Here is a 27,797-nt window from a genome sequence, read left to right on the forward strand (position 1 = left end):
AAACATTTAGTCATAAATGAAGTAATTGAATAAAAGCAATGTCTTGATAGCAGACTTTCTATAAAAGAAAGTTTGGAAAAAGCATTCTTTATACCAATTGTTTCATATTCTATTAATTAATTAGACCAAACTAAGCCTCCTAATTCAGACGATAGCAAGGAAAGGTGTTTGTATCATTCTCACTATCCACTTTTTCGCAATAAACAACAGCGGCAATAGTTTATTTTCTATTGTATTTCGGCAAAACGTGAGTAATTCATAGTCACACCAATAGTGTTTGTCAGTATTTTGCGTGATGTTTTAAAGTCGTCCGGGAGTTCCCTCGAATGATGAGCTGCGTTAGCGTAATGTAGCAGCGAAAGGGTTAATGCGGCCGTGGTGGCTTTACTTCATAAACAGCGTGCTCGCCCCTAAAGTTTGCGAACTATACTATGGCGCTGCTTCTCTTGGCGCGTGCAGCAGGCAACGCAGCAATCTCTCGTGAGGGGGGGGGGGGGGGGGGGGGGCATGCGCGGGTCGCCAAAATAAAGGAATTGAACTAGAGTATTTTCTCCAGATGTTTGTTCCACATAAAGTACAATTATACCTCGATGTTCTGTTTTGTGGCAAATTATTTCATTTAATCAATTGTATGTGTATCAAATGTCAGTTATTATGAATGAGGTTTTTGCTCTGCTGTGTACTGTGCACTGATATGAAACTCCCAGACAGATTAAAACTGTGTGCTGGAGTGAGACTCAAACTTGTGACCCAAGTTCAGTCTCGATCTGGCACACAGTTTTAATCTGCCAGGAAATTTGATCAGTCACATATTTAGCACATAAATACTGGACATTTTATACCCGCTTAATTCCATTGTAACAATTTAGGCTACAGATTGTTTAGAAAATAACTGTAGCGTTCCAAAAATGCCCCTTAAATTATATCATAAGTTTTTCTCCGTAGCTCAATGCTCATAGAATCAATGTCTTTTTAGTTCTTGTTTTATATGACACAGTGACATGAAAGTTTCATACTGCCATGAGCAGATTTAACTAGCCAGTCATTTTCAAGCGGTCAGTAGATAAGAAGAGGAGACAAAGATTAATTATTAAATCTATAGAATCTACATATGTATTTATTACTGTTAGAGTATTGAATCATGATTTTTTGAACATTTTTTGCAAATTCTAAGAAATATTTTTAAATTTTAAAATCTCAACATTTTCAAAAGACAGGACAAAGAATGAATGAGTTAGCTTCATATAATGATAATTGTTTAAATTGTACATGAAATGCACACCATTTTGTGCTGTTCGGCATTGATAATTTTATCTTTCAAGTGGCTACTTTCTGGAATGGGAGGACTCAGAGCTTCAGCAATCATACTTCTGTTGGGAGAGGAGTACTGAAGGGAGGGTGGCACTGCATCCTTGCCACATTTCTGGCACCGTAACTTGTGTTCTCACTTATAGGAAAGTAGAGGTGATACACAGAGCAATATTGGTGGGACTAGGAGGCAAATGAATATCTTCCAATTAGTGCCAGTTTTCTCTGCTTCTGGCAACACCAGTAAAAAGTAGCCAATTAGTAGTTGGCACTGCATTTGTTAAGCTGCGTAACTGTTAGGACACCGTTTCCTACTGGGTTGGAGAGGGAGGCTCTCAGCAGTCACATGCTGCAGCTGGGTGCCAGGCAGTAGTAAGATGTCAGGAAGGAGCAGCAGCTCATCTTAGATGGTGAAAAAGGCATTGATGGAAAATTTCTGTTTTTTTTTTTTTTTTTTTTTTTCCCCCAGCAATGTATCGAATCCCTTTCTTCTTGAAACATCAATCTCTATTTCTTATACAATCTTGTTAAGTGCCAGCCTCTTTTATTTTCGTGTAAGATCTTTAACTGTTCTTGAGTGGGGCTGATATTATGAGCGTCCTTTGCAAAATTCTCACCTAAAACAGTTTTATTCTCAATTATGTAGCACATTATTACAGGTTCAAAATGATAAAAGTAAAATAGTAAACATGTGAAATTTGTCAGTTGTTGAAAAAGCTACAGTTTTGTGCATCAATTTGGACCTCGAGACAACTGTGTACTGGAGCTCAGTGGACAGATTTACAAGTCTGCACAGGAGCCCAGAAGTCAGTGACAAGTCTGTACATGTGGTACCCTCACTACATTTGCTGTCCTGCTGGGTGTGGCATTGTTGCAGTCAGTCTGTTCAGAAAATTCTGTTAAAGTGAATGTATACACTTCATTAAGAGTGTAGAATATTTTATGTGCTTTTGTCATTAGTGTAATTTTTAATTAACTAAAATAATTTTAAAATTTAATATTAAAAAAATTTGAAAGAATAACTGGAATGCAATAAAATGGATTAACAGTGCCCTGTAGGACATATAGGAGGTGATGTGTGCCATAAAAAATGTAGACAAACTTTGTTTATATTCCAAATAGGTTCTTCTATATCAACAATTTGTGTGTATTATGAGAAAAAAATAATACTCTGATGCACTCGAAGTTCAGAAAAAGGCAAGTATTAAATGTTTCAGCAAAATAAAACTTGAACAAGTGCAAGTAAAACAGCTTCCTGGCTGAAAATTAATGTGATTTCTGGAAATTCCGTGTGCCCAAATTGTTACTCAAAAATATTTATCATGAATCCAGGACCAGAATCATATAACCTTGTTAATGGCATTTATACTCCTAATGAGGAAGCTATTAGCAAATTGGATTTTGCTTGTTGTAATCAGCAGGTATCACCTGCTTTGAAAATAAGTAAATTGAGTAGCGAAAAAAAGAAAAGCAAGGTACAGTGTATTTCAGACAAAATTTGAAAAGACTTAGAATCTTGCTTTAATAACACAGAGAATCTTGCTTTAATCGTGCAGATACCAACAGTATTTCTAAAACAGAATAAAACCTACCTCCAGAATCATCTGACACTGAATATGTGAACTTAATTGAGAAATTAAAAAGTAAATGTTCTGTGACAGATAGAGGGGAAAAAGTTAAAATTTTAAGTTTGTCAAGAGAAAAAAATAGTTCACAAGTTCATAGTTTCTGATAGTTTGGTTAGACTAACCTGAAAATTAGTGAAAGAGCAAGGCATTCTACCAGTTTTATGAAAGAAGAAAGGAGTAGGTGTAAGTGAAGAAACAACATAAAAGATCCAGCAGTTTTGAAGACGATGAAAATGGTAGAATGTGCTCAGGTAGCAAAAGAGTTGTTATAAATGGAGTTAAAGTAATAATGCAGAATGACTATTGCTGTTAAATTTAAATGAACTTTATGTACCTCTCAAAGATGGCCATCCTGAACACAAAATTGGAAGGTCAGAGTTTTGTGACCTTTGTCCTAAGTGGTGTTTTTTGGCTGGCTCCTCAGAAACACCCTCTGTATTTGTATGTTTATATCATCAAAATATCAAACTGACGATTGCGGATGCAGAACTCAATGATTTTAGCTACAGAGAATTACTTCATTTAATGACCTTTGACACTAACAATTGTGACTGCATGATGAGTTTGTATGATAAATGCCATTGAATTCTTTAATTAATTTGAGGAGGAAATGCCCGACAATATTACCTTCAAACAGTGGGTCACAAACAACAGGGCTGAAAAGATAACAGTGATTAAATATCAGGAAGGTTTCTTTGACTCTTTAATTGATAACTTAGAAAATCTCAAAAAGTCACTACTATGTTTCTAAAAACCCAAAGTAAGTTTTTGAGAACAAAAAAGGATGAAACACAAGGATGAAATATAAGGGTACCGCAGAGTCAATGACCATACAGCAGTGCATCCATTTGTTCTGTACTTCATGAATGAGAAAGGCATAGTTTTTAGTTCTTCAATTTGCATTCTAAGTGATTACGTGGAGCACAACACTTTCGTTGTCCATGTGTTTGAAAGGTATGTAACAAATTACATAAAAGAAAAATTGCTCAGGATTGAGCAGTTCATATACTTCTCAGATGGAAGCAGAGTTCAATACAAGAACAAAAAAAGAATTTTACAAATCTTTGCAACCACAAAGTAGATTTCAGGTTGGAGGCCAAATGGCACTTTTCTGGTCCTTGCCACGGTAAAAATACATGTGATGGAGTAGGAGGTGCAACAAAATCTGAACAAGTAAAGCCAACCTACAAAGAAAGACCACAGACCAAATTCTTACAATAGGGGACATGTATGTGTTTTGCAAGGATAATATTAAAGACATGATCTATATTTTCATCAAGAAAGAAGAGGTAGATCTTAATATCAAAACAACACTCCAAACCAGATGTGAAAACTGTATAGCAATAAAAGGAACAAAACAACTCCACAAATTCCTTGGCATTGCAGAAAACTGAGTTCGATGCAATGTAACATCAGAAACCAAAATTTACAAGGATCATTGTGTCAGCAAAATTACATCTCTTTCTTCAACATTGTATGACATACTGGCATGTGTGTGTGATGGACATTGGTGGCTTACACAGGTTGAAAGAATAAGTTTGGAAAACAATGACGTTTTTGTGCATTTTTACCAGCCTGCTGACCCAAGAACATCATTAAAAAATCTACTAGTAACAATGTTTGGATACCCCTGAAAAACATATTAAGGAAGCTGTTTGAATGTACCACAGCAACTGTGAGGTCTTATTCTATATCACTAAAGCTATCTGAAGAAATGTGTTCTTAACAGTCGCTACTAGGATTAGGAAGCACAACATCTCGAAAGTACGGTAACTGAAAATATTTGTTTCAAATTTGTCAAGATAATACAGATTCTTAGTTCAGTAATTTTTCGAGTTTCTGCATATAATTCAGTACCTTAACTTCAATAATAATTGATTACAGCTTTGCAATATTACTCACGAATCAGGCAACAACCATAAGACCAATTGTAGTGTAATGTAAATTATTTCCTCATTTTCAAAAATTCATATCTTTGTTCACAGACAAATATCAATGCTGAAATTTTTATAGTACTTTGGTATCATATAGGCATACAAAATGTGCAAAAATCAAATATTTATAATCAGTCCCACCAGACATAACTAACCCCAAACTTTACAAAAAATAAACATTTTCAAATTTCAAAAATTTATAAAAAATTAAGGAACCATTTGTCAATGTTCTTGCTTTATACAGGGCTAGTAGTTTGTGACATATACTACTACTACTACTACTACTACTACTACTACTACGCGATCAGGCCCAGTGGACCGCACGCATCTACAAGTTTCCTCCTCCACTGTATTCATCTAACAATAGAAAAAAATGCGCTCTGATAAATCACTCCTTGGCATTTATTTTTGGGTCAAGAAAGTGGATTTTCTGAGATTTCGACACCAAACTTTGGAGGTAATTTTCACTGGTTAGTTTTGAATTTAGGGTATTTTGAGTAATAAACAGTGTTGTAGAGGAGACTATCCTAAAAACAATCACATTAATTGCAATGTTGTTTCTTAGCCCAGTGCAGAGATATTCAAATTAACGTTAATGTCTCCAATTTGAAAAACTGTCATGCACTTGCAAGTAAATATGGCCACCATTCAGAAATGGTGCAAGGTAAAATTTCTTTAAAAATTATTTGAGCTTCTCAATTATAGGGTAATCACACAGGGTAATCGCATATAATCGACACGCAAGTCACAAAAGTGGCGTCAACGTGAAAGACTTGCACCAGGCAAATGGTCTACCTGATGGGAGGCCCTAGCCACACGGCATTTCCATTTTATATCACATATAAGAAAACTGAAATATTTAAAAATGGTCAAGAAACCAACTTAATTTTTATTGGATCACTTCACGTTGATTGACCCACCTGCCAGTATTTCAGAAGGTTTTGGCATTGTTTTGCATTTGAAAATGAAAATTGGATTAAGTTTAGTACCGTCAGCACAACATGAAAGGACAGCAGTGTAGTGCATTTTCTCATATCCATTTGTTTTTATAGTTTCAGTTTTAGGACCTTCCACGCTGTTACTTTGGGCATCAGATGTCAGAGGAGTTTCATTCTTTATTCACTATTTGGCATAGTTCCTCACTCGTTTTCTTTCAGTGTTGAATGATAAAGCAATGGAATGATAATATTTTCTCTTCGTACTCTTATGGCATTTTCTGAGATGGTTCGCAAGCTAAGTCCATGATGCTTCATAAGCATGTACCTTCAAGCAACTCCACCCTTGAAGTCTGGAAGTTCCTCTGTAGAGCTGGTTTACAATGGTGTATTTGAATCATTTTTGTATTAATTGCAATGCCATTTTGATGGGCTCTTTGAATCCATTTCAATACATCATTATTTAGTTTTGGCCCTTTTGCATTCAGTCCTTTATTTGCACATTTAGTGTTCCTCATTTTTTTCATGTCTGCCAATCATTTTCTGGTGGTGGGGGACCATAATGCTGCTCAGTTACTCTGCTTCCATGGTCTTTTGCATATACTGTTACTCTCAGTTTGTAACCTGCATCATATATATACCTTTTATTTTTTTCTGTTATGAAACTAGCTACTAACAAAAATATTGTACTGTTACCAATAACACAAATCACTTTCAATTCAAGTTTACTGTCACCATAGACTGCGTTGGCGCGTCGTAGGCTATACATGTTCTGGGTTTGTTATGGCGCGGGCGCGAGTGAGACGGTGTTATTGAGCTTGTGAATGTCCACAACTCATGTTTGTCACATCGGTGCACTGCTGCTACCAGTTGAATCCAATGTTGCAGATAGAGATAGGCTTTCTGCGGCATATATGGCCATTTTTAGGACTGGAGGGAATTTAAAATCAAAGACTGGACTTTTTATATTAATTTAGAATATAAGATGCACCTCAAGAAAAATGTGCATCTTACAGTCCGTAAAGTACGATAACAAATCGAGCGGTAAATCTCTGAATGGCTTTAATGTCTTCCTTTAATCCGACCAATTGGGGATCACAAATGCTTGAGTGGTACTCAAGAATAAGTCACACTAGTATTACATATGTAGTGTCCATTAGGATAAACCACACTTTCATAAAATTGTCCCATCGAATAGAAGTCGGTCATTTACCTTTCCTACTACATCCTTATGTGCTGATTCCATTTCACATCACTATTCAGTGTTACATCTAGGTATGAAACTGACATGTTTGCGTCAAGCAGCACATCACTAATGTTGTATTTGAATACGCATATTTTTCCTACTTGTTTGCACAATTTGCTTTTTCTACAGTCAGAGCGAGCTATCATTTATCACCACTCAGTCAGTTACGTTCTTCTAGTATTTTAGTGTTATTTGTTGTTCTGAAGATGATTTTTATGTTGCTGTTCCAAAACATGTTCAATTTTGCTAGATGCTCGCATTGTATACAGGAGGATTCAGCTAAACTGTTTACCTATGATGTTTCTTGAACCATTTAAGGTATCGTAAGTCTTTTCTCTCTGAAAAGAATTTTAAAAAATCCTCTCTAAATAATACCTAGTCTCTTTTCATAGCCATATTTATTACACAGGTACTGGAGTCAGCTTCACATTTTCAAATGGAGCTACAGTAATTTCTGCATGTAGTATTAAAACAACGATTTTGAGTCCCTTGTATTCTCCTAAGGGGCATATAAGTCTGTAGATGTACGCTGATTAATAAAGACAATAATAAATAATGAGACATCCTGAAAGAGGTACTCGAGCTCGTTCAGAAATATTATTCCTAAAAGCTAACAAGAACAATAATATTTTATATGTTACAACCTCTTAATCAAGTGAGACAATCTTTGAACAGGGCGGACTATGGATAGTTTACAGTACTTCGTTCAGCATTGTCTGACAGCACGAGAAGACAAATGCCGAAAAGGGGGATGTCAATGCAGGGTTTCACTGGACTGGCATCTGTATGCAAGTTTCACGAATCCACATGAAAACAAGGGAGGAGGAAGTTTGAGAATTAGGCAGACTCACCTGGCAGTCAAGAGAGCCAGTAAGGTTGGAGGGAAATCTCTCTTCAGAGAGAGAGATGGTGGAGGGGGGGGGGGGGCACAGCTGAAAACTGAGTGGCCAAGAGTAATGGCAGTGTAATGTACAATGTCATGCTGAATATTCTGGGGGGCATTGGGTGACTGGATGAGGAGAGAGGAATTCTGCAAGGAGCTGAGCATATGAGCCTGAAATCTCCAACTGTTTTGCAGCAAACATGTGAAGGAACAGGAGCTACAGTGGACGGACTTACCGGAGGTACTGTTGACTAAATGACAGCTTGCTATGTCAGCCAGTAGACTGTAATGCCCAAGGAACTAGGCACTGAGTATGGGGCTGGTAATGTCCACGACTGTGAAGGTCCACACTGAAGGCCAAAATCGAGCTAATGCATAAGCAACCTATATGTAGGAAAGGCTGAGTTGGTGACAGTGGTTATGAGGAGGGGAGGGAGGGGGGACGGGGATGGGGGGGGGGTTGTAAGAGATTTAGGAGTAGTTTGCAGGAAAATAAGGATAAATCAGAGCCAGTTTTGATGAGGTAGTGTGCAGGGGAATTGGTGTCATACAAATAGCATAGGAATAAGCCCTATGGAAGGGTACACGAAATGGGCGCACCTACTGTCAGTGGCTGCCAGGGTTTGGTGACCAGGAGCACAGGGGTCTGCAATTGGGGAAGATCTCACCAAACCTTTGGTGGTACCAGCAAGCTGCGCGTAGTTCATGGTGGTCATCAAGGGGTGGTTAGAACTGAGCCGGCTGTTTTTGCCTGTGTGGCACCAATTGGGTAGGGATGATTGGCACCTGGCAGCGGGTGCTTGAGGTTTAGGCAGGAGACACTGGCAGAAGTGCTGCCATCTCGGGGCTAAGGCACGTAAGAACCTGGTAGAGGTCGAGGGCCTGCATGTTGAGCAGAGGGTCATTAGTGGCAGGTGGGGTGAGAGACAAGATAGAGTAGCATGGAGATCTGCATCAAACCAGTCTCTGGACTGAAGACCATAACAGCAACATGAAAAGGGCGTGCAAGGAAAGAAAAACCACCTTTTGGTAATGAGACTTGGTGCTTTGGGTCACGTTGAGGTCACCTGTGAAGAAATGTTTTATAGGTTCCTTTCTATGCTCATAAGGGGCATAAATAGCTATAGATTTATGCCAGTTAATAAAGACAATAATAAATAACAAGATGCACAGAAAGAGGCATGCAAGCTGGTTTGGAAATGTTATTCCTGAAAGCTAACAACTGTTACAGAGTCATCTGACAGCACGATAAGAAAAATGCCGGGAAGGAGTACATCAAAGCCAGGTTTTGCTGGAATGATGTCCTTGTGCAGGTCTCACGAATCAACAGGAAAGGAAGGGAGGAAGTTTGAAAATGAGACAGACTTGTGTGGTAGTCAAGGGCGCCAGCACGGTTGGAGTGAGAACTCTTTCCAGTGATGTGCTTGACGGTAAAGGGGTGCCAAAACAACCGGAGATGAAATAGTAATAAACAGGCCTGGTATTCTGGTGCACACTGCACTTCACCATACTAAGTACACCACATTGCACATAGTATTCCAGGTGCTGACACAGGAGGGACGAACCAGGTGTCTGGCATAAGGCTTTGTACACATGCAGTCACAGGAAGCAAAATCTTGCTATCCGTGCATGCTCCGGGAGGGTGCAGTAGGTGATGGTTCGAGCCATGTGGTGTTGCATGAGACAAGCTGCCACGAGCATGGCTGGGAGATGTTGTCTCATTGAAGTGGGCGAAGAGCGTGGTCGAGTGACGATGCGGCGTACGTAGCATCTGGAAAGTGTCACAGTGTAAGCACTACATCCAGCTGAAGTGACCAGTGAGGGTGCTGGCTAGATGCAGTGGTACCTTGGCTGATAGGCACTTTGCTGATTGCTGGTTTTTGATCTGCACAGCCCATCTTCCGCTGCTACAAGCAGAGTTGCCACATTATTATAGTTCAAAAAAGGTGAATTCAGCAGCATTTCACACTTCAACATCTGCTTAATGTTTCCAGATAAATTACAATATTTAGGTCCTAGGATTTATATACTGTGAACATGAAACTAGTTGCTGGCTTACAGGGATGTTTGTGTTGCTACAGAGAACTATTGCATCACTCTGACAGCACAGCTGAAAGGGTGCTTAAAAAAGCAGAATACTGGAGAAATGTTTAAATTATTGTTATTATTATTATTATTATTATTATTATTATTATTGTATGATATTAATTAATACAAAAATTCATTAAGGGCAATATTGCTGTATTTCATTTCTTCTCCCAAACGTGCCTATTCATAGCATCTCCTTGCATACACCACACGGCTCCATTATTTCGCTAATATGGTCTTTCCAAGAGCATGATGGCCTGCTGTATTTGATTGCCCGGTGGTTTCCATTCAGAAATTTTCTTTGGTCACTGATAATCTGGCAGTCTCACTAAATGTCCATACTAGTTTAATGATGTATTTCAATTTGTATCACAATCCTCCTAGCTATTGTTTCATCACTATTTTTTATGTAGTTCTAACATTGTGTTGGCATGAAGGACTAGCTACTACATTTTATTATTTAGTTAATCTCCTGTCACAATTGTATACATACTGCATTTTCTCAAGTATGACGACCTTATAATAAATAAGACAACCCTCTTGATCTCCCACCCCCCTCCCCCAACCAATTATTGATTGATATAAAGTCATCATCGTCACTTTCCCTTCCTTTATTATGCATCTTCATGGATTCAGCATGTTAACCAGTTTCTGCCTGAATTTATATTCAGTTCTGAATTTCGTAAATTATACAGTATACCGTATGAAAACGAAAACAACCAATTTTTGACAATTAGTGTAATAGGATGGATAAAAAATCTACTCGCCAAGGGTGGCAGTGCGCGCATGCCCCCCCCCCCTCCCCCCTCCCCCCACACACACAAAAGAATGTTATAATTAGGCAAGCTTTTGTTATAATTAGGCAAGCTTTTGGAGCCAGTGGCTCCTTCTTCAGACAGAATGGTTGAAGGGAAAGGAAGAGAAAAAGGACTGGAGGCTGTCCTCATCCTGTCCGGTAAGCCCCCCTGCCCATCGGTTCTGAGGGACTTTTCTGAAATTTAACCCCTTTCCCAGACCTCTCCAGTCCTTATCCTTCACCCCTCTTCATTCTCCTTCAACCCTTCTGCTGGAAGATGAAGCCGCTGGTTCCAAAAGTGGCATTTCGGTCCTCCACCAACAGAAAAACTATTCTCCTTTTATGTGTGTTTCCTGCCACCACTTGGTGAGTAGATTCTTTGGTGCCAGTGAACTTGAACTGAAAGTGATTTTTGTTATTGGTAACAGCATAATATTTTGCTAGCGGCTAGTTTTGTAATGGAAAAAGTAAAATGATGTGGGTTATAAGTTGAAAGTAGTAGCATATCCAGAACAACATGGAAACAGAATTGCTGAGCGGCATTTCGGTCCTCCACCAATGGAAAAACAATTCACGATTGGCGGGCAGGTGAAGAGGAAATGAAAAAAAATGGGGAAGACTGAATGTGCAGATAGAAGACTGAATGTAAACAGGCCAAAACTAGAATATAATGTATTGAAATGAGTTCATGGACACCGTCAAAATGGCATTGAAATTAATACAAAAATGATTCAAATATACGCTCTTAAGTTAGCACTACAGTGGAATTTGACAGACTTAGAGGGTGGAATTTGTTGGTGCTACAGGTTTATGAAGGATCATGCTTAAAAACCGAAACCAAAATATCTCAGAAAATGCCACAAGAATATGAAGAGAAAATATTATCTTTCCATTGATTTATTATTCAACAAACAGGAATCTTGGACAAAACTCCTGTGACATTTGATGTGTTGAGTAACAGAACTGTTGCCATGTGCTAAAACTGTAAATATTAAAACAAATGGACATGAAAAAAATGCAGTACACTGTTGTCCTTTCATGTTGTGCTGACAGTACTAAACTTAATCCAATTATCACTTTCAAGTGCAAAACAATGCCAAAATCTTCTGAAATACTGCCAGGTGGTGGTGTTCACGTACATGACAAGTGCTGTATGGACAAGGCTGGTATGAAATTATGGATTAACAGAGTATGAAAAGAGAAGGGAAAGTGATTAATTGAAGAAGAGTTCTCTTCTTTTATTGGATTAGTTTATTAATTATTTGAAAAATTTTGTGAAAGTGAAATTGGGACAGGGAAATACAGAGCTTGCTGTTATTCCAGAAGGACTTACTTCATAACTGCAACCTCTTCATGTCTTGATAAGTAAACCATTTAAAATGTATATGAGAGAGGAATGGAACAGACGGATGATAAATTAAACCCAACATGAATTCACGCCGAAGGGAGCCTTAAAATGAACTACTGTCAAACTAGTATGACAGTGTGTAAAATAATCATGGTCTAGAATGAGAGAAGACATTATTGTTGAATCTTCTAGAAGTGTGGCATAAGTAATGCTCTCGATGGCAATGAAGGCCATCTTATGCATGAAGTGGACAACAATGACAATGAAGAGGAGGAGGAAGAAGAAGAAGAAGAAGAAGAAGGGAAAGAAGAAATTCAGATAATGATTTTCAGGGATTTTAAAGCTCTGTTCAGTTTTATAAACTTTTTCTTGTCTGGCGTTGCAGTCCAGTAATAAAAATCATAAAAACATGTTTTTCTTTAAAAAAAAAATGCTGAAAAATTAAGTCTTATAGTCAGTAGCGTTTTATAGTCCATAGAATATGGTAAGAAAAATGATAGATTTTTACTCACTGTAAAAATGACACACTGGCTTGCAGACAGCCACATTGAAAAATACGTTCATTGGTTGATTTTAAAATTATATATTCATTTGTTTAAGCACATTGCAGAAACATAATACAACAAGGTAAATAAAAAGTAATTAATAATTTAAGCAAAAGAGTGTGTAACTTGTGTGACTGTGTGGTAAAGGGAAAGGAACTGTGGAGAGTCGGGGCTGGTATTTTTTATATAGGAGGATAGGTTCCGGGTAATAGGTTGAATTGTTGGTCTACGAGAGCAGAGATTCTCTTTGTGGGGGCACAGTAACTGATCACAATGGGGCGTCCTGGGTGGTTGGGTTTATGGACTTCAGGAAGCATATAGAAGGTGGGACTGCAGGTAGTGGTAGATGTAAGTAGAGAGATGGACTCTGGGGAGAGGTTCTGGGATAGCCTAAGGATTTGAGTAATGACTGGAGATACTGTTGGATTGCTGGAATGGGATCACTGTGGCATAGTTTTTAGGTGGAAGTATCTGACAGCTGACAGATTCCTTCTGCCACGTAATCCTTGCAGTTCAAAACAACAGTGTTGGAGCCTTTGTCGGTATGTAGGATTATAAGATCAGGATCAGTTTTTAGATACTGGACTGCAGTTCTTTCTGCAGTTGTAAGGTTAGTATGCATGTTGAGGGATTTGGGAAATGGTGGAGGGGCAAGGTTCGAGGATAAGAAATTCTAGAAAGTTAACAGGGGGTGGTTTGGAGGCAGGGGGGTGGATCATGGTTGGATGGAGGAGTGAACTGAGTTAGGCAAGGTTCAGTATTGGTCTTTGGTTGAATCTGATGGATCGGCTTGGTGGCAAAAAAGTCTTTCTACTATAGGGACCGGGATAAGGAGAGTTCTTTAACTAGTCCTGAAGTTTCAGCACTCTGAGACTTCAGACGAGTGTGCAAGTTGTGTGTGTGTGTGTGTGTGTGTGTGTGTGTGTGTGTGTGTCTACTGCTGACAAAGGCCTTAATGGCTGAAAGCTATGATTGTGAGAATCTTTGTACTGTGCCTATCGCGACTCAGCATCTCCACTATATGGTGAGTAGCAACTTTCCTTCTCTGGTATTGTTACATTCCATCATGGTTTTCCCATTGTTTGATTTTTGCCTGATGGTTTTCCTTTGAACCTAACCCTGTGCTGTTTTCCTTTGTAACTACTTTCTTTTGCGTCACTATACTGAATGTGCATCCTTCTTTCTTTTCTTTCCTGTGTCCCTCTTGTTGTCTTATGAACCGCACTGCACACTCTACTTATGAGCCACACATTATCAACTGACTCTGCCGTGTGCAACAGATGGCCTCAAGACCACACTGATTGTTGGTGCAGCATCTTATGTTCCACATTACTCCCGCCGATATAATTAAGCCTATACCTTCAAACTGATCACGCTCCCTGTGTCAGGTCCCGTATTTTTGCGTGTTATCTCCCGCGCTCTTCTGATGCCAAAACGATCTTACATCTCTAACTACAAACCCCTTCCCACCCCCCACCCGTTCTATGTTCTATCCCTGCTTGCACTCACTAAATCCACCTCATCCAGTCACATCTTCCGTCCCCCTTCTTTACGTTTATCAGCCCTCAAACTTGCTACCCACAGTAATATACAGGGCTATTACAAATGATTGAAGCGATTTCATAAATTCACTGTAGCTCCATTCTTTGACATATGGTCATGACACACTACAGATACGTAGAAAACCTCATAAAGTTTTGTTCGGCTGAAGCCGCACTTCAGGTTGCTGCCACCAGAGCGCTCGAGAGCGCAGTAAGACAAAATGGTGACAGGAGCTGAGAAAGCGTATGTCGTGCTTGAAATGCACTCACATCAGTCAGTCACAACAGTGCAACGACACTTCAGGACGAATTTCAACAAAGATCCACCAACTGCTAACTCCATTCGGCGATGGTATGTGCAGTTTGAAGCTTCTGGATGCCTCTGTAAGGGGAAATCAATGGGTCGGCCTGCAGTGAGCGATGAAACGGTTGAACGCGTGTGGGCAAGTTTCACGCGTAGCCCGCGGAAGTCGACGAATAAAGCAAGCAGGCAGCTAAGCGTACCACAGCCGACGGTTTGGAAAATCTTACGGAAAAGGCTAAAGCAGAAGCCTTACCGTTTACAATTGCTACAAGCCCTGACACCCGATGACAAAGTCAAACGCTTTGAATTTTCAGCGCGGTTGCAACAGCTCATGGAAGAGGATGCGTTCAGTGCGAAACTTGTTTTCAGTGATGAAGCAACATTTTTTCTTAATGGTGAAGTGAACAGACACAATGTGCGAATCTGGGCGGTAGAGAATCCTCACGCATTCGTGCAGCAAATTCGCAATTCACCAAAAGTTAACGTGTTTTGTGCAATCTCACAGTTTAAAGTTTATGGCCCCTTTTTCTTCTGTGAAACAAACTTTACAGGACACGTGTATCTGGACATGCTGGAAAATTGGCTCATGCCACAACTGGAGACCGACAGCGCCGACTTCATCTTTCAACAGGATGGTGCTCCACCGCACTTCCATCATGATGTACGGCATTTCTTAAACAGGATATTGGGAAACCGATGGATCGGTCATGGTGGAGATCATGATCAGCAATTCATGTCATGGCCTCCAAGCTCTCCCAACTTAACCCCATGCGATTTCTTTCTGCGGGGTTATGTGAAAGATTCAGTGTTTAAACCTCCTCTACCATGAAACGTGCCAGAACTGCGAGCTCGCATCAACTAAAGGGACACATATCGAACATTTGTGAATGCCTAAAAAAACTTTTTGAGTTTTTGTATGTGTGTGCAAAGCATTGTGAAAATATCTCAAATAATAAAGTTATTGTAGAGCTGTGAAATCGCTTCAATCATTTGTAATAACCCTGTACATATATTTCTTAATGATTAGTTATTGTCTACTTTGACCTTTCTGACTTCTCACCAATTGTAGTGTGTGTTCGCCTTCCACTATCGTCGTCTTCCTCAGATTGCATCCCCCCCCCCCCCCCCCCTGCCCCCCCCCCCCCTCCTTTTCATGCTTTTCACATGTATATTTTGGGTGTATTTTTGCGTAGTTTTTCGGACGTAATTTTACTTTCTTATATAATTTTTTGAATTTTTGCACCACCATGGATCCTTGCTCCTTCCATCTGCGTCAATACAGAAAAGTTTCCTTATTCCTAGCCAGATCCCAGTCCCGCATACTGTTCCTGTGTTGTTGCTTGTCTCATGAAATCCCCCCTAATGGCCTTATCATCAAATTACCCATCTCTGGTTCCCACCCCCTCCTTCCACAATCGCCTCCATCTGTTCAGATTCCGCCAATTCTTAGCCCTCAGCAACATAGTCCTGCAAAACCATATGAACCAAACCCAATCCTCCTTGCAGTACCTTCTGTAAATCCGCAAAATTATCCTGCTATGCAATCCCAAATTCCTGGAACCCATAACACACATTGAAACCCTTGCCCTGCAGGAATGTGAGCAATATGCACAACGCCACCTCAAAAAGCTCTCCATCCTACTCCCTTCCTACTCTCGCCTCGGAGTACCACTGTCCACTACTTCTACATCCACCTCCAAAACACCCCCCCCCTTTCCCACGCCCCCTCATAGCTGACAAACCCTGTCTCGCAGACCTACAACATTTACCCCACCCTCCAAAACTCCCTCCCACCACCACACAGAACCCAGAACCTAAACAGACCTGCAACACAGTCATGGACCTTTCCTCCAGAAGCCTTAACCCCCAGAAATATCAGTCCTTTCCAAAGGCCTCTCCTTTTTGCCCCACTTCCAAATTCAGCCATACAGGACTAATTGAAGACCTTCTCTCCTTATCCCAGTCCATACAGTGGAAACAATTTTTCGCCACCAACCCGACCAATCAGACTCAACCAAAGACCAATATTGAACCTCCTCCATCCAACCATGATCCACCCCCACTGCTTCAAAACCACCCTCTGTTAACTTTCCAAAATTTCTTATCCTTAAACTTTGCCTCACCATCATTCCCCAAATCCCTCAACATGCATACTAACCTTACGTCCGCAGAAAGAACCGCAGTCCACCATCTAAAAACTAATCCCAATCTTATAATCCTGCCTGCAGACAAAGGCTCCACCACCATTATTTTGAACCGCAAGTATTACGTGGCAGAAGGACTCCGTCAGCTGTCAGATACTTCCACCTACAAACCATGCCACAGTGATCCCATTCCAGTAATCCTGCAGGATCTCCAGTCACTACTCAAATCCTTAGGCCCATCCCAGAACCTCTCCCCAGAGTCCATCTCTCTATTTATCCCTACCACTCTCCCCGCACTCCCACCTTCTACATGCTTCCTAAAGTCCATAAACCCAACCACCCAGGACGTCCCATTGTGGCCGGTTACTGCGCCCGCATGGAGAGAATCTCTGCTCTCGTAGACCAAACCTTCAACCTATTACCCAGAAGCTATCCTCCTATATAAAAGATACCAACCATTTCCTCGACCGACTCTTCAGTTTCTTTCCCTTTACCACACGGTGCCCTGCTAGTCACTATTGATGCCACCTCCTGTACACTAACATTCCTAATGCCCATGGCCTTATTGCTATCGAACACTATCTTTCCAGACGCCCCATGGAATTTACCCAACAACCTCCTTCCTAGTCCTCATGACCAACTATATCCTCACCCACAATTACTTCTCCTTTGAAGGCATTACGTACAAACAAATCTACGGTGCGGCTATGGGCAGCCGCATAGCACCATCCTATGCCAACCTATTCATGGGCCATCTAGAAGAATTCTTCCTAAAAACCTAGAATCCTAAGCCCCTCACCTGGTTCAGATTCATTGATGACATATTTGCTATCTGGATTGAAGGCGAGGACAGCTTATTCACATTCCCCCAGAACCTCAACAACTCCCCCATTTGCTTTACCTGGTCCTACTCAACCCAACAAGCCACCTTCCTAGATGTTGACCTTCATCTCAGAGATGGCTACATCAGTACCTCCGTCCATATCAAACCACCTTCCTAGATGTTGACCTTCACCTCAGAGATGGCTACATCAGTCCATATCAAACATACTAAACACCAGCAATACGTCGACTTCGACAGCTGCCACCCATTCCATATCAAGAAATCCCTCCCGTACAGCCTAGCCACGCGTGGTCGTCGCATCTGCAGTGATGAGCAGCCCCTCTCTAAATATACCGAGGGTCTCACCGAAGCCTTCACGGACGGTAATCATTCTCCCATCCTTGTACAAAAACAAATCTACCATGCCTTATCTTTCCAGTCTCCCATCACCTCCCAAAGTCCCACTGTCCGGCCACAGAGGAGCATTCCCCTCGTAACTCAGTACCATCTGGGACTGGAGCAACTGAATTACATTCTCCGCCAGGGTTTCGATTACCTCTTGTCATGCCCTGAAATGAGAAATGTCCTACCCACTGTTCTTCCCACCCGTCCTACAGTGGTATTCCACCGTCCATCGAACCTATACAATATACTCATGCATCCTTACACAACACCTGCTCCCAATCCCGTACCTCATGGCTCATACCCCTGTAATAGACCTAGATGCAAGGCCTGTCCCATACATCCTCCTACCACCACCTACCCCAGTCTGGTCACTAACATCACCTATCCCATCAAAGGCAGGGCTACCTTGATACCAGTCATGTGATTTACAAGCTAAGTTGCAAACTCTGTGCTGCATTCTCTGTAGGCATGACAACCAACAAGCTGTCTTTCTGCATGAATGGCCACTGGACCACCCTGTTGTTGAACACGCTGCCAAACGTGATACCCCTTATCTCAATGACTGCTTTACAGCCAGTGCCATATGGATCCTTCCCACCAACACCAGCTTTTCTGAATTGCGCAGGTGGGAACTTTACCTGCAATACATCCTACGTTTCCGTAACCCTCCTGGCCTCAACCTTCGTTAACCACTGTCCTCACCCATACCCATCCAGCGCCCTCCCTGTTCCCATTCCAGCACTACACAGCCGTCATTTCACCGCCACACCCAGTCTTTTAATTTATTTTTATTTTCATTTCTCTCCTCTCTGCTACTTACCCACTCCCCCCCTCTGCACCTTCTGTCCTGCCCTCCGTCTAAACTGCAACACCTCACTGTCCGCCACTCCCACCATTCTATCCCTCCCCCTCCCCACCCCAGGCTCTTCCTTACCCCCACCAAGTCGCCACTCCCATCATGCAGTGGTGCTGCTGCTCGCAGTGTAGTTTCAGCTCTCTGAGACTGCAGATGTATGTGCAAGTTGGGTTTGCATGAGTGTGTGTGTGTGTGTGTGTGTGTGTGTGTGTGTGTGTGTGTGTGTGCACGTGTGGATGTGTGTCTACTGCTGACAAAGGCCTTAATGGCTGAAAGCTATGATCTTTTGAATCTTTTTATTGTGCCTATCGCGACTCAGCATCTCCGCTATATGGTGAGTAGCAACTTTCCTTCTCTGGTATTGTTACATTCCATCATGGTTTTCCCATTGCTTGATTTTTGACTGATGGCTTTCCTTTGAACCTAACCCTGTGCTGTTTTCCTTTGTAACTACTTTCTTTTGCATCGCTATATTGAATGTGCATCCTTCTTTCTTTTCTTTCCTGTGTCCCTCTTGTTGCCTTTCGAACCGCACTGCACGCTCTACTCATGAGCCACACTCTATCAACTGATTCGGCCGTGCGCAACAGACGACCTCAAGACCACGCTGATTGTTGGTGCAGCATCTTATGTCCCACATTACTCCTGCCGATATAATTAAGCCTATACCTTCAAACTGATCACGCTCCCTGTGTCAGTTTCCGTATTTTTGTGTGTTATCTCCCGCACTTTTCCGGTGCCACATGATCTTACATCTCTAACTACAAACCTCTCCCCACCCCCCACATGTTCTCCGTTCGATCCCTGTTCACACCAGCTAAGTCCATCTCATCCAATCACATCTGCCGTCCCCCTTCTTTACACTTATCAGCCCTCAAACCTGCTACCCACAGTAATATTCATATACTTATTAATGATAAGTTATTCTCTACTTTGACCTTTGTGACTTCTCGCTAGTTTTAGTGAGTTTTCGCCTTCCATTGTCGTCGCCTTCCTCTGATTACATACATCCATCCTATTTGTACGTTTCACACGTATTTGGGTGTATTTTTGTGTAATTTATCAGACATAATTCTACTTTCTTACATAATTTTTCGCATTTTTGCACCACCATGGATCCTTCCATCTGCGTCAATACAGAAAAGTTTCCTTATACCTAGCCAGATCCCTGTCCCACATACTATTCATGCGTTGGGGGGGGAGGGGGGGGGGGGGGCGGAAAAGGAGAGAAGTGAAAAGACTGACTGTGATGGTGGAATGAGGGCTGTGTAGTGCAGGGAAGAGGCTGGCATTATGAGATCGTAGGATGTATTGCACGGAAGGTTCCCACCTGTGGAATTTGGAAAAGCAGGTTTTGGTGGGGAGGATCCTTATGGCACAGGTTGTGAAGCAGTCATTGAAATGAAGGATGTCATGTTTGGCAGCAGGGTCAGCAACAGTGTGGTCCACTAGTTTCTTGGCCACAGTTTATCGGTGGCCATTCATGCAGACAGACAGCTTGTTGGTTGCCATGCCCACAAAGAATGCAGCTTAGCTTGTAGATTACATGACTGGTTTCACAGGTAGGCCTGCCTTTGATGGGATTGGTGATGGTTGTGACCGGACTGGAGTAGGTGGTTAGTGATGGTCAGATTCTGCCAGTCCTTAGCCCTCACTATAATAGTCCTGCAACACCATATCAATCAAGCCAAACCTCCTAGCAGTATCTTCTTGCCATCTGCAAAATTCTTCTGCTATGCAATCCCAAATTCCTGAAACCCGTAACACACACTGAAACCCTTTGCCCTCCAGGAACTAGAGTAACATGCACAATGCCACCTCAGAAATGTATCCACTCTGCTCACTCATACTCCCATACTGGAGTCCACTGCCTACCAACTTTGCAACCAGCTGCAAACTTCTCCCACATCCCCTCATAGCTGACAAATCCTGTCTCGTAGATCTACTACACGTACCTCACCCTACAAAACTCTCTTCCATCACCACACAGAATCCAGAATCCAAACAGACCCATAACACACTCATGATCCTTATCTCCAGAAGTCTTAGCCCCACTGAAATATCAGTTCTTTCCAAAGCTTCACCTTTTGCCCCACTCTCAAATTCAATCGTGCAGGACTTCTTAAAGACTTTCTCTCCTTCTCACAGTCCCTACAGTGGAAACACTTTTTCGCCAGCAACCCTATCAATCAGATTCAAGCAGAGCCCAATATTGGACCCTGCCTAACTCTGTTCACTCCTCCATCCAACCATGATACACTCCCACTGCCCCCAAATCACCCTCTGTTAACTTTCCAAAATTTCTTAACCTCGAACCTTGTTTCACCGTCATTCCTCAAACTCCTCAACGTTCAAACTAACTTTATATCTACAGAAAGAACCACAGCCAACCATCTAAGAACTGATCCCCACCTTATAATCCGACCTGCGGACAAACACTCCACAATTGTTTTGAACAAAAAGGATTACCTGGCAGAAGGGCTTCGCCAGCTGTCAGATACTTTGACCTACAAAACGTGCCACAGTGACTCCATTCCAGAAATACACTAATATCTCCAGTCACTACTCAGATCCTCAGGCCCATTCCAGAACCAGAAACCCAACCACCCAGGATGCTCCAATGTGGCCAATTACTGTGACCCCACTGAGAGAATCTGTGCTGATGTAGACCAACGCCTTCAATCTATTATCCAGAACCTACCCTCCTGTATGAAAGATATCAACCATTTCCTCCTCCATCTCTCCACAGTCCCTGTCCCTGTCCATGTCCCTGTCCCTGTCCCTGTCCCTGTCCCTGTCCCTGTCCCTGTCCCTGTCCCTTTACCACATGGTGTTCTGCTCGTCATTATTGATGCCATCTCCCTTTACACTAATATTCCTAATGCCCATGGCCTTACTGCTCTTGAGCACAACCTTTTGCAATGCCTGGCAGATTCCAAGCCGACAACCTCCTTCCTAGTTGCCATGACCAACTATATCCTCATCCACAATTACTTCTCCTTTGAAGGCATTACCTACAAATGAATCTGGGTACTGCTATGGGCACCTGCATGGCGCCATCCTATGCCAGTCTATTCATGGGCCATCTAGAGAAATCCTTCCTAACCACCCAGAATCCGAAACCCCTCACCTGGTTCAGATCCATTGATGACATCTTTGTGATCTGGATCGAGGTTGAGGACACCCTATCCAAATTCCTCCAGAAATTCTCTGCCGTTTGCTTCACCTGGACCTACTCAATCCAACAAGCCACCTTCCTAGATGTTGACCTCCACCTCAGATATGGCTACATCAGTACCTCTGCCCATATCAAACCTACTAACCACCAGGAATACCTCCACTCAGTCAGCTGCCACGTGTTCCATACCAAGAAGTCCCTACCATGAAGTCTAGGCACCAGTGGTTGTCGCATCTGCAGTGACGAGCAGTCCCTTTCAAAACATACCGAGGGCCTCACTGAAGCTTTCACAGACAGTAGTTATTCTCTCAACCTTGTACAAAAACAAATCTCCTGTGCCTTATCTTTCCAGTGTCCCACCACCTCCCGAAGTCCCACGATCCGGCCAGAGATGAGCATTTTCCTCATAACTCGGTACCGCCCAGGAGTGGAGCAATCGATTTATATTCTCCACCAGGTTTTCAACTGCCTCTTGCCGTGCTCTGAAAAGGGAAGTGTCTTGCCCACTATCCTTACCACACTTGTCACAGTGGTATTCTGCTGTCCAGTGAACCTACACAATATACTCGTCCATCCCTACACAACCCCTGCTCCGAACCCAAACCCCTTACTTCGTGGCTCATACCCCTGTAAAAGAGCAAGACGCAAGACCTATCCCATGCATCTTCACACCACTATCTACTCCAGTGTGGTCACAAACATCACCTACCTCATCAAAGGCAGGGCTACTTGTGAAACCAGTCTATGTTCTACATGCTAAGCTGCAACCACTGTGCTGCATTCTATGTGGGCATGACAACCAACAAACTGTCTATCAGCATGAATGGCCACCGACAAACCGTGACCAAGAAACAAGTGGACCACCCTGTTACTGAGCATGCTGCCAAACATGACATCCTTCATTTCAGTGACTGATTTACAGCCTGTACCATATGGAACCCTCTCACCAACACCAACTTCTCTGAATTGCGCAGATGGGAACTTTCCTTGCAATACATCCTACACTCCTGTAACCCTTCAGGCCTCACCCTTAATTAGTCACTGTTCTCAACTATCCAGCCTCTTCCATGTTCCCACTCCAGCACTACACAGCCGTCATTCCACCATCACATCCATTCATTTTATTTCTCTCCTTTTCTGGTACTTCCCCCTCACCAAAATGATGAAGAGTGTCAGTATGGAAAGCTAAAGGAACAGAAAATACCAACATAAAAATACAGAATTATCCAGAAAATAGATGTAACAACAAAAGGATGAAAACCATTCCAGGGGAACTTCACAGCAATATGCCCCTGCAATTAGAAAAAAGTTTTGGAAAATAAAAAGATAGACATCATTTCCAATTAACAATATAAAATTTCATGAAAAATATAGCTTGAGAAGACTGTATGACAAATTTGATGGCTGTAGGGTGAATGAAGTAATGCAGTAAATGAAGCAGGCAAAAAGGAATACAAACGCCTCAAAAATGAGATCGACAGGAAGTGCAAAATGGCTAAGCAGGGATGGCTAGAGGACAAGTGTAGGGCTGTAGATGCTTATCTCACTAGGGGTAAGATAGATACTGCCTACAGGAAAATTAAAGAGGTCTTTGGAGAAAGAGAACCACTTGTATGAATATCAAGAGCTCAGATGGAAACCCAGTTCTAAGCAAAGAAGGGAAAGCAGAAAGGTGAAAGGAGTATATAGAGGGTGTATATAAGGGCGATGTACTTGAGGAGAATATTATGGAAGTGGAAGAGGATGTAGATGAAGATAAAATGGGAGATACGATACTGCGTGAAGAGTTTGACATTGCACTGAAAGACCTGAGTCGAAACAAGGCCCTGGGAGTAGACAACTTTCCATTAGAACTACTGACGGCCTTGGGAGAGCCAGTCCTGACAAAACTCTACCATCTGGTGAGCAAAATGTATGAGCCAGGCGAAATACCCTCAGACTTCAAGAAGAATATAATAATTCCAATCCCGAAGAAAGTAGGTGTTGACAGATGTGAAAATTACTGAACTATCAGTTTAATAAGTCACAGCTGCAAAATACTAACACGAATTATTTACAGACGAATGGAAAAACTGGTAGAAGCCAACCTTGGGGAAGATCAGTTTGGATTCCTTAGAAATATTGGAACGCGTGAGGCAAAACTGACTATACGACTTATCGTAGTAGAAAGATTAAAGAAAGGCAAACCTACGTTTCTAGCATTTGTAGACTTAGAGAAAGCTGTTGACAATGTTGACTGGAATACTCTATTTCAAATTCTGAAGGTGGCGGGGGTAAAATACAGGGAGCGAAAGGCTATTTACAATTTGTACAGAAACCAGATGGCTGTTGTAAGAGTCGAGGGACATGAAAGGGGAAACAGTGGTTGGGAAGGCAGTGAGACAGGGTTGTAGCCTCTCCCCGATGCTATTCAATCTGTATATTGAACAAGCAGTAAAGGAAACAAAAGAAAAGTTTGGAGTAGGTATTAAAATCCATGGAGAAGAAATAAAAACTTTGAGGTTCGCCGATGACACTGTAATTCTGTCAGAGACAGCAAAGGACTTGGAAGAGCAGTTGAACAGAATGGACAGTGTCTTGAAAGGAGGATATAAGATGAATGTCAACAAATGCAAAATGAGGATAATGGAATGTAGTCGAATTAAGTTGGGTGATGCTGAGGGAATTAGATTAGGAAATGACACTTAAAGTAGTAAAGGAGTTTTGCTATTTGGGGAGCAAAATAACTGGTGATGGTCGGAGTGGAGAGGATATAAAATGTAGACTGGCAATGGCAAGGAAAGCGTTTCTGTAGAAGAGAAATTTGTTAACATTGAGTATTGATTTAAATGTCAGGAAGTTGTTTCTGAAAGTAATTGTATGTGGTGTAGCCATGTATGGAAGTGAAACATGGATGATAAATAGTTTGGACAAGAAGAGAATAGAAGCTTTCGAAATGCGATGCTACAGAAGAATGTTGAAGATTAGATGGGTAGATCACATAACTTATGAGGAGATATTGAAGTGATTTGGGGAGAAGAGGAGTTTGTGGCACAACTTGACCAGAAGAAGGGACTGGTTGGTAGGACATGTTCGGAGGCATCTAGGGATCACAAATTTAGCATTGGAGGGCAGCATGGAGGGTAAAAATCGTAGATGAATACACTAAGCAGATTCAGAAGTATGTAGGTTGTAGTAAGTACTGGGAGATGAAAAAGCTTGCACAGGATAGAGTAGCATGGAGAGCTGTATCCAACCAGTCTCAGTACTGAAGACCACAACAACAACAAGGGTACGTGTTATTGATTGCAATGACAGTGATAAGTAGTTAATTGCCTGAATTGACCCCTTTTTTAATGTGAGATTTAAGGAGCATTTACAGTCACATAACGAAACTTCCATGGCATTACATTTAGCAGATATGGATTGCAGTATAGGGAGCATTGAGAATAGCATGTGGATCCTGTACAAAGATATAAAGTGCTGTGCTGTAAATTTGTTGGAGGAGCTTGAAATTTATGGGACCAAGAAACAAGAGCCAGAAAGAGTGCTCAATGGACAGAGCGATTTTGTGCCCAATGGCTACTTTGCTTTCTGTGACACTGCCCTACATTAACCATCTTACACCTTTATTACGTAGACCTGCCCTGGTCATAACCTCGTATACAGTGCATTCCGGGTCTGTTTTATTAGGTTATGCTGCTCATGTCAACCTCCTTTTAGAACGTCAAATATCTGTTGTTATGATGTGTTTCTTGTTAACTGAGGGGAACAGTAGTTCATGTTCCTTTTCTTGACGCGGCATATTGCGAGTTAAGAGAGGTAGTCTGCTGATTGTGTTTTTGTGGTCAATATTTAACTCTGCTGCACTATGGAGGTTACATTAACAAAGGTTGCTGATAACTTACTCCCATCTTAGTTTTGTTCCTTTGATGTATTTGCATTAGTTATTTTATAATTTTTTTGTAATTATGTTAGCTCCTCAACTTGTCCCTTTGGTATATCTTTACTGTCTTATCTAAAATTAGAATAAAGGCGTTTCAGCATTGCTTGTTGTCACTAATCCCATTCATTGTTAATAAATTTAAAGAAATGTACATTTGTGTTTTTAATGTATTTTTACTTTATCACTGTAAAATCTTACAACACCTTGTAATTCCAGGTTTGTTTCTATCTTATTTTATGTTTGTATTTAGTTGCATATTAGCTACTTGTTAATATATGTACTGTTTGTGTGTGTTTTTCCCCTTCACAACTGCACCCCAGTTTCCTATGAACTGTAGTGTCAATCACGTAGATTCCATTCGTACTGTGACCTAGTTTGTACTACATTATTATTTTTTGTTTGTCATGCACATGCTAATTTTGTTTTATATATATTAACGACATGACACTTTATTATAGTAGGACGTGTTTTAAAAAGATTTTTCAATTTTTTTAAGTCCATGTATTTTGTACATATGCTGTTTGCACCTTTATATCTATATCTGCAATCTCTTTCCATTCAGGTTTACTTCAGTTTTTGAGTCCTGTATATTCCTTTCAGCATTTCCTTGTTTGGTTAGTACTGGCTTCCCATCTGAGCTCTTGATGTACATTCAGTTCCCCCCCCCCTCTCTCTCTCTCTCTCTGTCCTGGGATGTGAAGCAGCCATTTAAATCAAGCATATTGTACCACAGGGTGGTCCACTTTGCTTTTGGCAACAGTTTAGCAGTGGCCATTTACATTAGCAGACTGCTGGTTGGTAGTCATACCAATATGGAAAGCTACGCAAAGACTGCAGCAGAGTCCGTATGTGACATGACTATTTTCAAATATGACCCAGCTGTTGATTGGGTAGGATAAATCTCTGACAGGACTGGAATAAGAACTGCTGGTTGGGTGTATTGGGTAGGTCATGGCAAGAGTTGGGATTGGGAGTGGCATAGGGATGGACTGAGATGTTGTGTAGGTTCAGTGGGTGATGGAACATCACTTTATGAGTTGTGGGAAGGATTTTGGGTAGGATGACCCTTATTTCTGGGCATGAAATGGATAATGAAAGCTCTGATGATGAATGTGATTCATTTGTTCTAGTCGAGGTAGTATCGGGTGCTGAAAGGTGGTGGGGGCTCCTTTGTAACTGGTTCTTCGGGTGGTGGTAGGATCGGGTGTGTGTAAGGATATAGCACGGGAAATCTGTTCGTGGGCTGGGTCTGGGTGATACTGCCTGCCTGTGAATACCTTTCAAAGTCCTTCAACATACTAAGCAAAGAGTTCTCATCACTACAGACACTCCATCCTTGGGTGGCCAGACTGTGTGGGTGGGACTTTTTGGTGTGGAAGGGGTGGCAGCTGTTGAAATGCAGGTACTGTTGGTAGTTGGTAAGTTTAATGTGGACAGTGGTGTGCATGGAGGTATGAGAGAGGAGGAGGTCAACATTGATGGTTCAAATGGCTCTGAGCACTATGGGACTCAACTGCTGTGGTCATAAGTCCCCTAGAACTTAGAACTACTTAAACCTAACTACCCTAAGGACAGCACACAACACCCAGCCATCACGAGGCAGAGAAAATCCCTGACCCCGCCGGGAATCGAACCCGGGAACCCGGGCGTGGGAAGCGAGAACGCTACCGCACGACCACGAGATGCGGGCAGGTCAACATTGAAGAACACCATTTGTCTCGCTCATATGTTGCTTTGTCTGTGCCATTCATTCAAGGAGTCCACTTTTGATTGCTCAGTGGAATTCTTGGGAAGCAATCTGTATTTATTATAATTTGCAGCTGCAGCGCATTTCGGCTTCTGCCCCTGGAACATGTGTAATCTTTCTTGTGAAATGTGGTTGTTACATTTAAGTTATTTTTTATGTAATT

General features: G+C 41.7%; 1 protein-coding gene across 3 annotated transcripts in view; it reads left to right on the forward strand.

The window, feature by feature from the left end:
• Positions 1–27,797, forward strand: part of LOC126176021 (activated Cdc42 kinase Ack) — a 497,712-nt gene that overhangs the window by 251,450 nt on the left and 218,465 nt on the right. The gene's annotated exons all lie outside the window — the stretch shown is intronic.

Source organism: Schistocerca cancellata, chromosome 3 (assembly GCF_023864275.1).
Source record: "Schistocerca cancellata isolate TAMUIC-IGC-003103 chromosome 3, iqSchCanc2.1, whole genome shotgun sequence".
NCBI lineage: Eukaryota > Metazoa > Arthropoda > Insecta > Orthoptera > Acrididae > Schistocerca > Schistocerca cancellata.